This window comes from Tachyglossus aculeatus, chromosome 19, assembly GCF_015852505.1.
Source record: "Tachyglossus aculeatus isolate mTacAcu1 chromosome 19, mTacAcu1.pri, whole genome shotgun sequence".
Classification (NCBI taxonomy): domain Eukaryota; kingdom Metazoa; phylum Chordata; class Mammalia; order Monotremata; family Tachyglossidae; genus Tachyglossus; species Tachyglossus aculeatus.
In genome coordinates, this window is record NC_052084.1 from 32593057 (window position 1) to 32605869 (window position 12813).

The following is a 12813-nucleotide window of genomic DNA, read 5'->3' on the forward strand; positions in this document are numbered from 1 at the left end:
CCCTCAAGGTTCAGTTCTGGGTCCCCACTATTCTCCATCTACTCCACCTCCATCCCACTCCCTTGGAGAACTCATTCGCTCCCATAGCTTCAACTACCACCTCTAGGCGAATGATCCCCAAATCTACATCTCCAGCCCTGATCTCTCACCCCCTCTGCTATCTCACACATCCTCCTGCTTTTGAGACATCTCTGCTTGGATGTCCTCAAACTTAACCTCAAATTTAACATGTCCAAAACAGAACTCCTTCTCTTCCCACCCAAACCCCGCTCGCCCCGTGATCTTCCCATCACTTTAGACGGCCCCACCATCCTTCCTGTCTCACGAGCCCGTAACCTTGGAGTTATCCTTGACTCTTCTCTCATTCAACCCATATATTCAATCTATCACTACATCCTGTCGGCTTAACCTTCACAACATTGCTAAAATCCACTCTTTCCTGGCCATTCAAATTGCTACCACATTAATCCAAGCATTTATCCTATCCCACCTTGATTACAGTATCAGCCGCCTTGCTGACCTCCTTGCCTCCTGTCTCTCCCCACTCCAGTCCTTACTTCACTCTGTTGCCCAAATCATTTTTCTACAAAAACAATCAGTTCATGTTCCCCGACTCTTCAAGATCCTGCAGTGGTTATGCATCTACCTCTTTATCAAACAGAAACCCCTTACCATTGGCTTTAAAGCAATCAATCATCTTGGGTCCCCTCCTATCTACCCTCACTACTCTCCTCCTACAACCCAGCCCACCCACTTTGCTCCTCTAATGCCAACCTACTCTCTGTATTTTGATCTCGTCTATCTTGCCACCGACCTCTAGCCCACATCCTGCCTCTGGCCTGGCACTCCCTCCCTCTTCATATCTGACAGACAATTGCTCTCCCACCTTCAAAGCCTCATGGAAGGGACATTTGCTCCAAGAGGCCTTTCCTGACTAAGCTCTCATTTCCTCTTTTGATGATGATGGTATTTGTTAAGCACTTACTATATGCCAAGCACTCTTCTAAGCACTGGGGGAGATACAAGATTACCAGGTTGTCCCAGGTGGGGCTCACAGTCTTAATCCCCATTTTACCGATGAAGTAACTGAGGCATAGAGAAGTTAAGTGACTTGCCCAAAGTCACACAGCTGACAAGTGGCGGAGCGGGGATTAGAACCCATGACCTCTGACTCCCAAGCCCGTGCTTTTTCCACTAAGCCACACGGCTTCTCTGCATATCATCTACACACAAAATTGTCCCATGCTATGCTGATTTGTTTGCTATTGAAAATGCACAACACGGCTGTCATTTTGGCTTAGTTTCATAATCCTCTCAAAACACCCACCAGTGCATCAGAGACGAGCAAAACTTTACCTGCTCTCCCTCCAGTCATTTTTGTGGACAATGTCTCTCCCGTACTCCCATATTTACGAAGGCTAGAATTCAAATACTCATGTTCTCGTGCATCTTTGTTGTCAGCTACTAAAGACAACCCAGCCCCATGCTGCTCTCCCCTCCAAGCAGGTGGCAGCCATGGTCATATGCTGTAGCCGACAAAGCAGGAAACAGTGGTTGAAGCTGGACACTAACTATCCTACCTACTTTGCCTGCTCCCACATTCTGGTCAATGGCCAGAAGCTTTAGGAGCTTTCCCAAGGGCTGTGAAACAAAACTGAGGAAAACCACAGGCTTAAAGGTGAATCACTGACAACTGCCTAGTGTTCAATCAGGCACTTCGACGTCAACATCAACAAAAGATGCCCTCATTCTAACTACAGCCCTGATTTATTGACAGTTCATCAACTGTTTTGGAAGTCTTGTCATTTTGAACATCAATAATCACACTTGAGGTATTTGGCTTGGGACAATTGGTTCAAGAAGTCTAGGAGCATTCCCTATGCTGGGAGAAAGTATAAATGATGCCTAAGCCCCACTATCTCAAGGTGAGTGTCAAGCGCTTCACTTCATGGCTGCTATTATCACTCCCATTTTTTGTAAATTTTCCACCTTGTTCCAAATCTTTTTCAATTAAACATGGCTAGTGAGTGTAAATGATCCAATCTCTTGACTTTACAAGAAAACTTTAAACTATCAGAAAATAGTCGTAAGACTGTTAGATTTGCACTGTCGCCTTTGAAGTGGACTTTTCTTGGGAAGTAAAAGAATCAAAATGCTTCATTAAATTGGCGCCAATAGACAGGCATCAAGGTTCCTAACAAATTAATCAGTTCACATTCCAGAGAAAGTATTAAATTTGAATTAAAATCCCTTAAAAACTTACTGAAGCCTAAATATTTGGTCTCCTACATGCTGGAATGGAAAGCTAGAAGTGTAAGAAAACAAATTTATAGATAAGGGACTTTTGGATGTAGGGCTTAAATGGATTTGTTTGGGAAATTACAGAAGCACATAAAAAAGTTAGAGTGACAGCTGACAAACATAATAGAAATACTTGAAAAATAACTTCATAATTTCTCACAGTAATTAGTGAGAAATTTAACAACAAAAAATTACTAATTTTTTGATGCTTCATACTCAAATATGACTACAATATCATTAACTGAGGAGATTTGAACTCTGTCACCAAATGATTCTATTGAAATTCAGTAGCTGGATAAACACTAGAGTTTATGAATGAGAAAGAAGGGATAAAGGTTAGCAAGGGGACCTCAACAAGTTACCACTCGTGATGGGGTAGAGCTTGCACCTGCAAAATATACCATTGGAAATAACTGCTCCGTTATGAGAAATAATTTGCAGATACCAATATGCAGGTTTTGAACAAAAGAATTCCTGTGCTCTGATTTTCTCACTGAACTTCAATCTCACAAGCTTGGAGTCTCACTTTGTGTACAGAAGTGAGAAGGGGAGGAGGCGCAAAGGGGAATAAGGAAACATTTTCACATCACTCTAGAATCCCTGCATTCAATTATTTTTTTAAAAAAATCCTATATGGAGGCGGACTGTTTCATGTCATTACTTTCCTCCCTTCCAAGAAATGGAATCACCTGTACTGTGGCATACTTTAGGGATTAAAGTTATAGAGCTTTTCTACATAAATTTCATACTCACTAATAAAATCTGTTACTATGTCCATTCTAATCTTCCTTAATTGAGAACTGGCATCCTGGCTTACTTTTGAGTATTAGATAATATGTGGCCATTAGAGCTTAGGAGACGACAATAAAACCTATATTTCTCTAAACCACAAACTGAAACCAATTAAATTTACCCAGTGCCCCTACAGGAAATCTTTTAAACCATTCAATACACAACTGGGATGAGTTAATGTCATCACTGGTATTACTGAGCTCTTACTGTGTGCAGAGCACTGTACTAAGAGCTTAGGAGAGTACAATACAACAGAGTTGGCAGACACGTTCCCTGCCCTCAGCAAGCTCCCCGTATCCCAGCTGTTCTGCTGGTTCCAAGCTTTCAAGGGTTCACCCTCCTTCCTCCATGCATCGCTCTTTCACCTCCAGTCTCCCACCCTTCCTCCCACCCCGAGACTCAGTTTTCCCAGTCACTGCCACATGGAAGCCACCTCCAAGCAAACTGGAAAGTATGGAGGGAGTAATTTCCGCTTTACAGAATTTAGAGAACCGTCAACAGCTGTTCTCCATATTCACTAAACCACTGCAACTCTCTGGATCCTAGGATTGAGGTAAGATTCAACAGAGACCGCAAAAGACCGTTTTTAATAGTTTTACTAGTTTTAAAGGCCTAATCTGGAATAAGAGCAGTACCAATGACAACCAGAAGACATGTCAAACTAGCAAAGAATCTTACAACAGCCTGGGCCCCACCCAATGGTGTCCCAAATTTCCTGGAAGTCCAGATCTGGTGACAGGATAAGAAGTCCCCATTTTAATATCATGCTGGGGCTAACCCCAGTTTAGCGGTTGGGCACCAACAAGTTACAGGTTTATCAGCATCCCAGGAGACTCTATGTCATCTAAGGGGCAGTTGGGGGGTCTCATTAACTATACAGCTCCAACTTGCTCATTAACTGACACTGAACCGTATAATAGAACAGTGCATGGCACATAATAATAATAATAGTGGCATTTATTAAGCACTTACTATGTGCAAAGCACTTCTAAGCGCTGGGGAAGTTACAAGGTGATCAGGTTGTCCCACGGGGGGCTCAGTCTTCATCCCCATTTTACACACGAGGTAACTGAGGCACAGAGAAGTTAAGTGACTTGCGCAAAGTCACACAGCTGACAATTGGCAGAGCCGGGATTTGAACCCATGACCTCTGATTCCAAAGCCCGTGCTCTTTCCATTGAAGCACTTAAATACCATCATTATTATTATTATTATTACAAGCCTGGAACATGCTGCTTCATTATGTCAAGGACTACAAATTATGAAAGGCATTTCCTCCTAGGTGTTTCTTTCTTTTCAGTTTTAGGAGTCTCAAAGTTTAATTGTTTTAGGTTATATAGCATGTTCCACTGTTGTCAATGAACTGATCCCCTTACCTATGTATAGCTTTCATAGTGTCTTTTCTATCAATTCTTTTACCTTATTTGTTCTGAACACTTATACTACTGATAACAGATATTCATCACCAGTATAGCTAACTTTCCAAGATTCTCCATGGATTATAGTTATAAAAGTTAAACTGTGTACAAAAATGCAATCCCCTCATCCACAATGTCCATAAAACACCCATGCAAATTATTTACTCTTTGAAAAACTTGTTTAAATTCCATAAAATCAAATCACTGAGATCATTTCTTTTGATTAAAGTAGTTTGCTTTTTAAATCATTGAAATAACATCATATTTTATTCTGAAAACTTTTCATTATTTTCCCATTATCTAAAATATTTTCAAGCCTTCAGTTAAAAAGATATTTTATTTGAATTTCTGGCAGCAGCAGTCACATGCTTTAGTCCACTGATTCTATTAAACATTGATTTAAGCAGGGTCAATTGGATCTTCGAATTTCTCAAACACATCTCAATGTGAGATGTTCTGATTTTTATAAAAAGACATATGTGTTGCGGTATTTTTCTCTTACAAAATAGAACCTATAGAAGAATCTCAACTTTTATATTAGATTTTCAAATACACATTTCAAAAATTCATAGCACAGAAAAACCTTATGCAAGATAGCAGAAGTTTACAAAATGCAGAAATACCATTCTTATAGAAATATTACCTTTTTAACAATATACTCAAGGCAAAACCTTCCTACATGGAATAAAACAACAATTATGCAGAAAAAAGGTTTCTTCTTATGTATTTCTGACATTTCAATAAAAAGTTCAACTTTAATCATGGATTAGAGATAATAGTAGTATTGGTTTTGAATTCTAAACTTAAAGTAACTGGTCTCTTTTACTTAGGTCCTTAATAATTGGGACTTGGGCTTTATATGTGTAAGAAATACCAATCAGGGACCACTATCAGCTAATCAGGCAAAAATTAGAAAATAATTTTTAACATTTGGGGTTTTATTTTTCATTAACATTCAACAACATTCACCAGGAAAATGTTTCTTCTACAACATTAAACCTTTCGAGCATTTAAAAACCGAACAAAAAGCTACAGAATGCTAGACCTCAGGCTACCTGTTGACCTACAGAGGTTAATCAATCAATATAAAGTCAACCTTACTAAGGAATTTGATTACAGAATCAGTCCAAAAAAACCAAAAAACTCCAAAAGTCCAAAAGACATTTAGATCTTGATTTTACAAATCAAGGTTCTACAGTGGAATGAGAAGAATGAAGACACAAGACACGAGGTAAGCAAAAACTGACTTTGGATGCCTGTAACCCAGAAATTCCAGATTCCTTAGAAGAGTGAGAAGGGAAAATGTTAAGAAATAAAACATTCATTATGCCCTTAAAATGATCAAACTTTCCGGGTTTCACATTCCAAAGCAGAGGAAAATTACATGAATGGCCATGGTGATATGGACAATTCAATATAAACTGACTTCTTAACCTTGGAAGATTTACGGATTCATAAATCAGCTTAAATCTATTTTGGCGGGGAAAATGGTCGAAGAAAAATAATATTTTTTTTCAAGTTTAACCCACATATTGCCATCATTACTATTTTTTAATGAATCAGGGGTAGGATAGAAATTAATTAAAACCCTAGAAATCCAAACAATTAATAATGCATGTAAATGCCACCCAAGCTGCCCTGCAGGAACCTCAGGAAGAAAGAAGCTCTGAAAATGCTGTCCCCTTCCCCATGTTTTTCGGAGAACCCCACCCATGTCCAGTTCAGTGGCACAGAGGGACCGGGCTCAACCTGATTATCTTGTATCTACCACAGGGCTTAGCATATAGTAAGTGCATAATAATTCTCCACAAGTATAGGAGAAATTGTTATTGAAAAAATAATCACTTCCTTTCTCTTTTGTATTTGCTGTGTGGCCCGATTTTAAATGTAGTGTACACTGACCCCCACCAAGAGTTAGAGAAGAAATTCAGATTTGAAATATTACACAGTTTCACAGCCTTTTTTCCTTTTACTGGACCAAAGAGCTTCTCTTTTTCAGTCTGACAGCTAAGAATGAAGGGGGCACCGCTGAAGTTTGAGGTGCTAGGTTCAAGTCTTTTAGACTGTGAGCCCACTGTTGGGTAGGGACTGTCTCTATATGTTGCCAACTTGTACTTCCCAAGCGCTTAGTACAGTGCTCTGTACACAGTAAGTGCTCAATAAATACGATTGATTGATTGATTGAAGTCAAACAGAAGGAAGACACTTCTTCCCAGTAGGTGGTGAGCACACAGAACTCAATACTGGAACTGTGCGCACAGAAAATATCAGAGAGATTTTTAGATGGACTCATGTATGAAATCCAAAATGGGTTTAGTTAAAAGAGGGCTATTAGAAGATGTATCTAATAGGCATATCTCTACCCATGACGATGAACGCTAAGGAGGGCAACCATCACACTGCTTCTCCAAGCTTCTTTTGTCACAGTGTTGGATGATGTTTTCCCCAATGAGACAAGCATCACGGTAACATGGTAACCGCCGTCTTCTTCCTGCCACTGAGGATCACCATTCCCAGCACGCTCCCGTGCGTTCTCAGACTCCACCATCCCTGCTGAGACTTTGAGCTTATTTTGTGAATTTACTTGCAATGTGTTTTAATGATTCATCACCCCTGATGTGTTTGCCTCCAAACCCTTCTCCCCACAAGACAGGGACTATGTCTAATTCCCACCTGTGTATTCTCTCCCAGTGCTTAGTCCAGTACTCCAGCGCTTAGAACTGTGCTTGGCACATAGTAAGCGCTTAACAAATACCATCATCATTATTATTATTATTATTACTCTGCGTACAGCGACTGCTGAATAAATACTCTTACTAGAGAAGCAGCGTGGCTCAGTGGAAAGAGCACGGGCTTTGGAGTCGGAGGTCATGGGTTTGAATCCCGCTCTGTCACATTTGCTGTGTGACCTTGGACAAGTCACTTAACTTCTCTGAGCCTCAGTTCCCTCATCCGTAAAATGGGGATTAAGACTGTGAGCCCCACGTGGAACAACTTGATCACCTTGTATCCCTCCAGTGCTTAGAACAGTGCTCTGCACATAGTAAGCACATAACAAATGCCATCATTATTAGTATTATTATTAATACCACTACTCATCCATTAATACTATAATAAAGCCTAATTCATTTCACCAATGTAATTTAGGGCTGTAATCTTAAATTTACTTTAAGATCACAGCTGCAAGTTACCATATGATCACTGCAGCACAATTCCCTTGCCACAATAGTAATTAAACACACATGTATTATTTAATTTTAAACTGCAAAGCCAATTCATGTCTTTACCAATTTAATTGTCAAATCTGTCTAACTAGCCTCTAATCTTGGGGCGGTAATTGTATGTTTAATGGCAGAATAGCAACATGCCTCTTCTGCAAGTGCTGACAATTAGCTGGCACTTAAAATGTTTTGTATGTAACTAGCCCTTTTTAAGACAACTTTATTTTTTATACAGAGCTTTTCATAGCAAATTTTCTAACGCAGTTCTGCTCCTCTAAGCTTTGTTTTCACTTTCCTTACAGCCTAGAAAATGGAATATTAAGATTTTGCCTATTTTATTTCCTGTGCTATTTCTCTTTGGGGAGGCTTCCGAGATGACGGAACATAAATTTTATTTTTAAAATTTGGCTGACATTTACTTTCAATATGTATGAAGCAGAAGAAAAGGATCCGCTTTGATGAGAAAAATGCTAGCATGCTTGTGTATTGCGCTTTTTATACTGGGCCATAGATACAATGAGAGAGAGAGAGATAACTGCACAGCTGTATAAAAGAAAAAGGGACCTGCACATTACACTGTTCCTCATTTTCAACCTAAAGAAATAGTAAATTGAAGTGTTCTAAGGGGACCAGAGGTTATACTTTAATGGCACAGGGAAAAACAACCTCAAATACTGGCACAGAGCTGTAGCTGCTGGGAAACAATACTGGCAGGTAGACTGATCTGACATTCGGGGATCATGAACAGACGATCTTCTGAGCAAAAGCTGTGGATTGACCAGGAGTAAGACAGGCAGTGGAAAAATAGCTCCAAGTCCTCTACCAATGGTCAACCTTTGTTTGTCACTAGCTTCCATCATGTAAGAATGCCCACATACCAATAGCATCAAAATAGTATTAATAATAATGATGCTGATGGCATTTACGATGTGCTTACTATGTGCTAAGCACCATGCTATCTGTGGGGTACAAGAAAACCAGACCAGAGTCCCTATCCAACAATGGGCTTCCAGTCTGACAGGTAGGGAGAACACGCATTTTATGTCCATTTTACACTTGAGGATACTGAGGCACAAAAGAAGTTAAATGGCTTTCCCAAGGTCACACGGTAAGCAAGTCAAAGAAGGACTGGAGCCCCAGTTTTCTTGTCTCCCAGCTCTGGGTACTTTCCAACAGGCCATGTTACATCATCTTCTAATAGTAAGAACACTGATAAACACAAACACTTTTAAAGATTCCACATGTAATTTACATGTACACTGAGACCTATTGTTTTAAGTGCACTCAGAAACCTAGTTGGTTTTGCGTCCATCAAACTCAGATGAGGGAGCACAGCTTACACCTCTGGCTAACATTCCTTACTTCATTTTTCTGGGAATTACGTGTCTGCTCCATGCCACTGGAAAAAATGAGAAGCAGAACAAGCTATTTGAGTGGGCAATAATTCAAAACCAAGATTGAAGTAATTGAACCAGGTGGATCATTCAATCTGTCTAGTAACTTGTTTTCTAAACACAGGAGTGCTGAAAACAAATCTATGGCCTAAAATATTTTAATGTACTGAAACAGCTTTATGAAATTTGGTAACAATAAAGGAACATACAAATACACAATAAGCCTAACAGCTACTGTATGTAATAATAAAACAGAAAAGTATTATGCTTATTGATGTCAAAACTGTCCTCTCAGAATAAAAACAGGATAAATGATGTGGAACAATATTCTAATTGGATCCAGAGACTTCATGCTTCCCTTTCTGGTGGGAAACATGATCACGATGATGATGACGATTAGGACAATGATAAAAACAGCTTAAAGAGCTTTTAGAAGCCAGTGTCAGTCCAGAAGCCAGGACATACAGATAGTTGTCACAAAAACACAGGGCAGGGGTAGAGCTATGCAATTTAACAGATTAATCTGAACTAGGGCTCATGCTTTTCAAGGGACTCTGACTTCACCTTCTCAAAGTCTACAGATTCTGGCCTATATTAGAAAATGCCCAGACTTCTCCATTTGGGATTCAAGTACTCCCTAATATGGCTGATAGTGCACCTTCCATTTGATCTAGAGGTGCCAGCAACATTTGAATAACTTAATACCGCACCTGCAACGTTACTCATAGCTGTATAGTTCTGCCCCTATCAAACCTTAAGCAATTAAATACATATAGCTAATGCCCATGTTGTTATCATTTTTAAACATCTGACTGAACACAATAAGGCTCTGGGAACTCAGATGTAAACAGCTAATCTTGCTTTATCATATGCTGTATCAAGATGAAAAGAATTAGAGATAAATGAGCGGCTGCTTTTTACCAGGAGAAAGTCTTACCTGGGAAGTAAAAAAAAAAAAAATTAGACTGATCGATGAGTCAGAACGGAACAAGACAATCACCACAAAACCTAGCAAGGTTAAGATAAGGTTGGCCACTAACTACCAACAGATGGTACCTATTCTGATAGTGAAGATTTAGTTTCACCATGAAGAAGAGGGTGTTGCACATTCCACGTGACAAAAATACACCACCAGCTCATGAGAGTCTGTAATATTTATGGAGAAGTGTATTCGTAGGTGGACTTTCTCCTTCCCAAAAACGTTCATCACAGAGTGCTGGTGAGCCATGAAACTGTAACGAAAGGGCAGCGTGGGAGCCAGCCATAAGGGAATCATACCACTAACTGGCTACACTTGGTATCTGAGGCAATAAGGCAGCACCAAACATATATCAGAGGCTGAAATAATGACACAGTAAGGAGCCAACTTCAAGAAAGCACAATCAAATCAGAGGCTGGATTTGAAGCCTCAGGCTGCATCTACACAATGGGGAGTAGATGGAAAGAGTACAGTGCTTTGCACACAGTAAGCGCTCAATAAATACGACTAAATGAACTGAATGAATGAGGAAGCTGCTAGGGAATTAACCACTTCACTGAGTATGGGGGATAAATATCCGGACTGTTCAGTAAAGTGTTTCCATAAAATGTTTGCTTGGAGCAAGCCTATCTGATCTAATAAGGGGAGTTTCCAGTGAAATGGTTAAGAAGTTCCTAATTAAGATAATTAGGCTCTCACCTCCAGCCTCCAGCCCTGTGGATGCCCCATAATTGAGTAGAGAAGTCTTGCCTGGCTGTCGGCTGAATAAATGTAATGAGGAAGCTGTCAGACTGACATCTACTCAGAAGCACTGACAAAAGTCATTGACAATTGCCCTTTACTGATTCAGCGGGAGGAAACAAGACAGAAGAGTTGGGGAAAAAAAAATGTTTCTCTTTTAAACCACCATTAATACAAGCAACTATATCCTAATAAAAATCCAACAAAGAACTATATAAGTTCAGGAGAACCAAAGCAATCTTCTAGGGAACCATTTAACCCTAAAATAGGAGGATTTGCAAGGACAAATTGCCCCACAATGGTCCTTTTGGACAACTAACCATTCCTATAATCAACTAAATAATGATGACTGCCTTAACTTTTTTTAACCCAATGAAATGGATAAATATGCAGCAGAAAATAACCTCAGGAAAAGTTACTTGAGCTTCAAAAGCAGAATACACCAGCTTCTTCAAGCACAGCAAGAGAATAACCTTTTGGGAGAGAGAAAATTAATTGTTCTCCGGCTTCTGGCAGGCTTCTTTCTGGGTTTTTTTTAGGTGGTAAGTAGTATTCGCTCTATTAACAACCTGGTGATTTGGTCAGTTTTAAAATAATCACTATTAATTTGTTGAAAAGACAGAGGTTACTTAGAATTTTTTAATGGTATTTATTAAGCGCTTACTATATACCAGGCACAGAGCTAAGCACTGGGGTGGACACAAGCTAATCAGGTTGAACACGGTCCACGTCTCCCATGAGACTCACAGTGTTAATCCCCATTTTACAGATGAGATAAGTGATTTGCCCAAGATCACACAGCAGACAAGTGGCAGAGCCAAGACTAAATCTAGGCCCATGTTTTCTTTTGTTTGTTTAATATTTGCTAAGCACTTACTAAGTGTCAAACACCGTTCTAAGAACTGGGGTAGATAGACCCTGTCCCACACTGGGCTCACGGTCTAAGCAGGAGAGAAAATAGGAAAACAGGCACAGAGAAGTTAAGTGGCTCTCCAATGGTCACACAGAAAACAACTGGCAGAGCCGCGATTAGAATCCAGGTCCTCCGACTCCCAGGCCATGCTGCTTCTAACTCTTTTTGGTGTTAAGTACCAACAACTTGAACCTAATCGAAACAAGCAGAGAGAGACAAGGAATGTATCACTTTGAAGGAGCAAATCACTGATGAAGCTCTTCAAGTGTGAAAACTTCCCTATATCTGGATCAGAATTTTTGAAAACTCATAGCCTCTTTTGGTCAATTTTTGTTCTTTTTTAAAGGCTCACTAATTTGAGTTAAAAAAGGAAAAGACGGTCTAAAGTCTCATTGTAGAAATACTTTGGAGGTCATTTCATCACGAGGAAGTGGGAAAGGGAAAAAGTTGGGGTGTAGAGGAGGAGGGCATTTGTGTGTTTATGTGCATGCGTGTGTACACATGCTTAGAACAGGGCTTTGCACATAGTAAGCGTGTAATAAATGCCATCATTATTATGCGTGCACACTCAAAGGAAAGGGAATAGAGGGCAGGGTAGTACCATGTCTGAATTTTCATAAATTCCAGATGTGGCATCCAAAACAACAACCTTCCCTGTATTTCCATACTTGAGCATTCGTATCTTGAAGTCCTTTCAGCTTACACTTAACCCTTCCAAAAGCCTTTGAGCCAGATCTATATTATCAATAAAAGACCACAAAATAGATCTGTCTATTGAGCCCAACACCACCATATTCACATATTGATCTGTTTACCAAGTGTACAAAGAAACAAGAGGTTACAAAGCTATATATGACCCATCCCTTCCCATAAAAGCCAAGTTATCGTATACCCATTTGAGGCAGGTTCTCTACAAATAACATAATATACAAATCAATTACACTTAAAGGATGTTCCTAAGAAATAGTCCCAAAAAAATGACCTTGGCCAAGGCACCTTAAGTCAAAAAATAATATTTTGAGAAAAGTTTAATAGGTTTAGTGGAAAAGTAATC

The 12813-nt window shown here is 39.7% G+C and overlaps 1 protein-coding gene across 2 annotated transcripts in view; it reads right to left on the reverse strand.

Moving 5' to 3' along the window:
• RNGTT (RNA guanylyltransferase and 5'-phosphatase) overlaps window positions 1-12813 on the reverse strand; it is a 249998-nt gene that overhangs the window by 191172 nt on the left and 46013 nt on the right. The window lies entirely within an intron of this gene.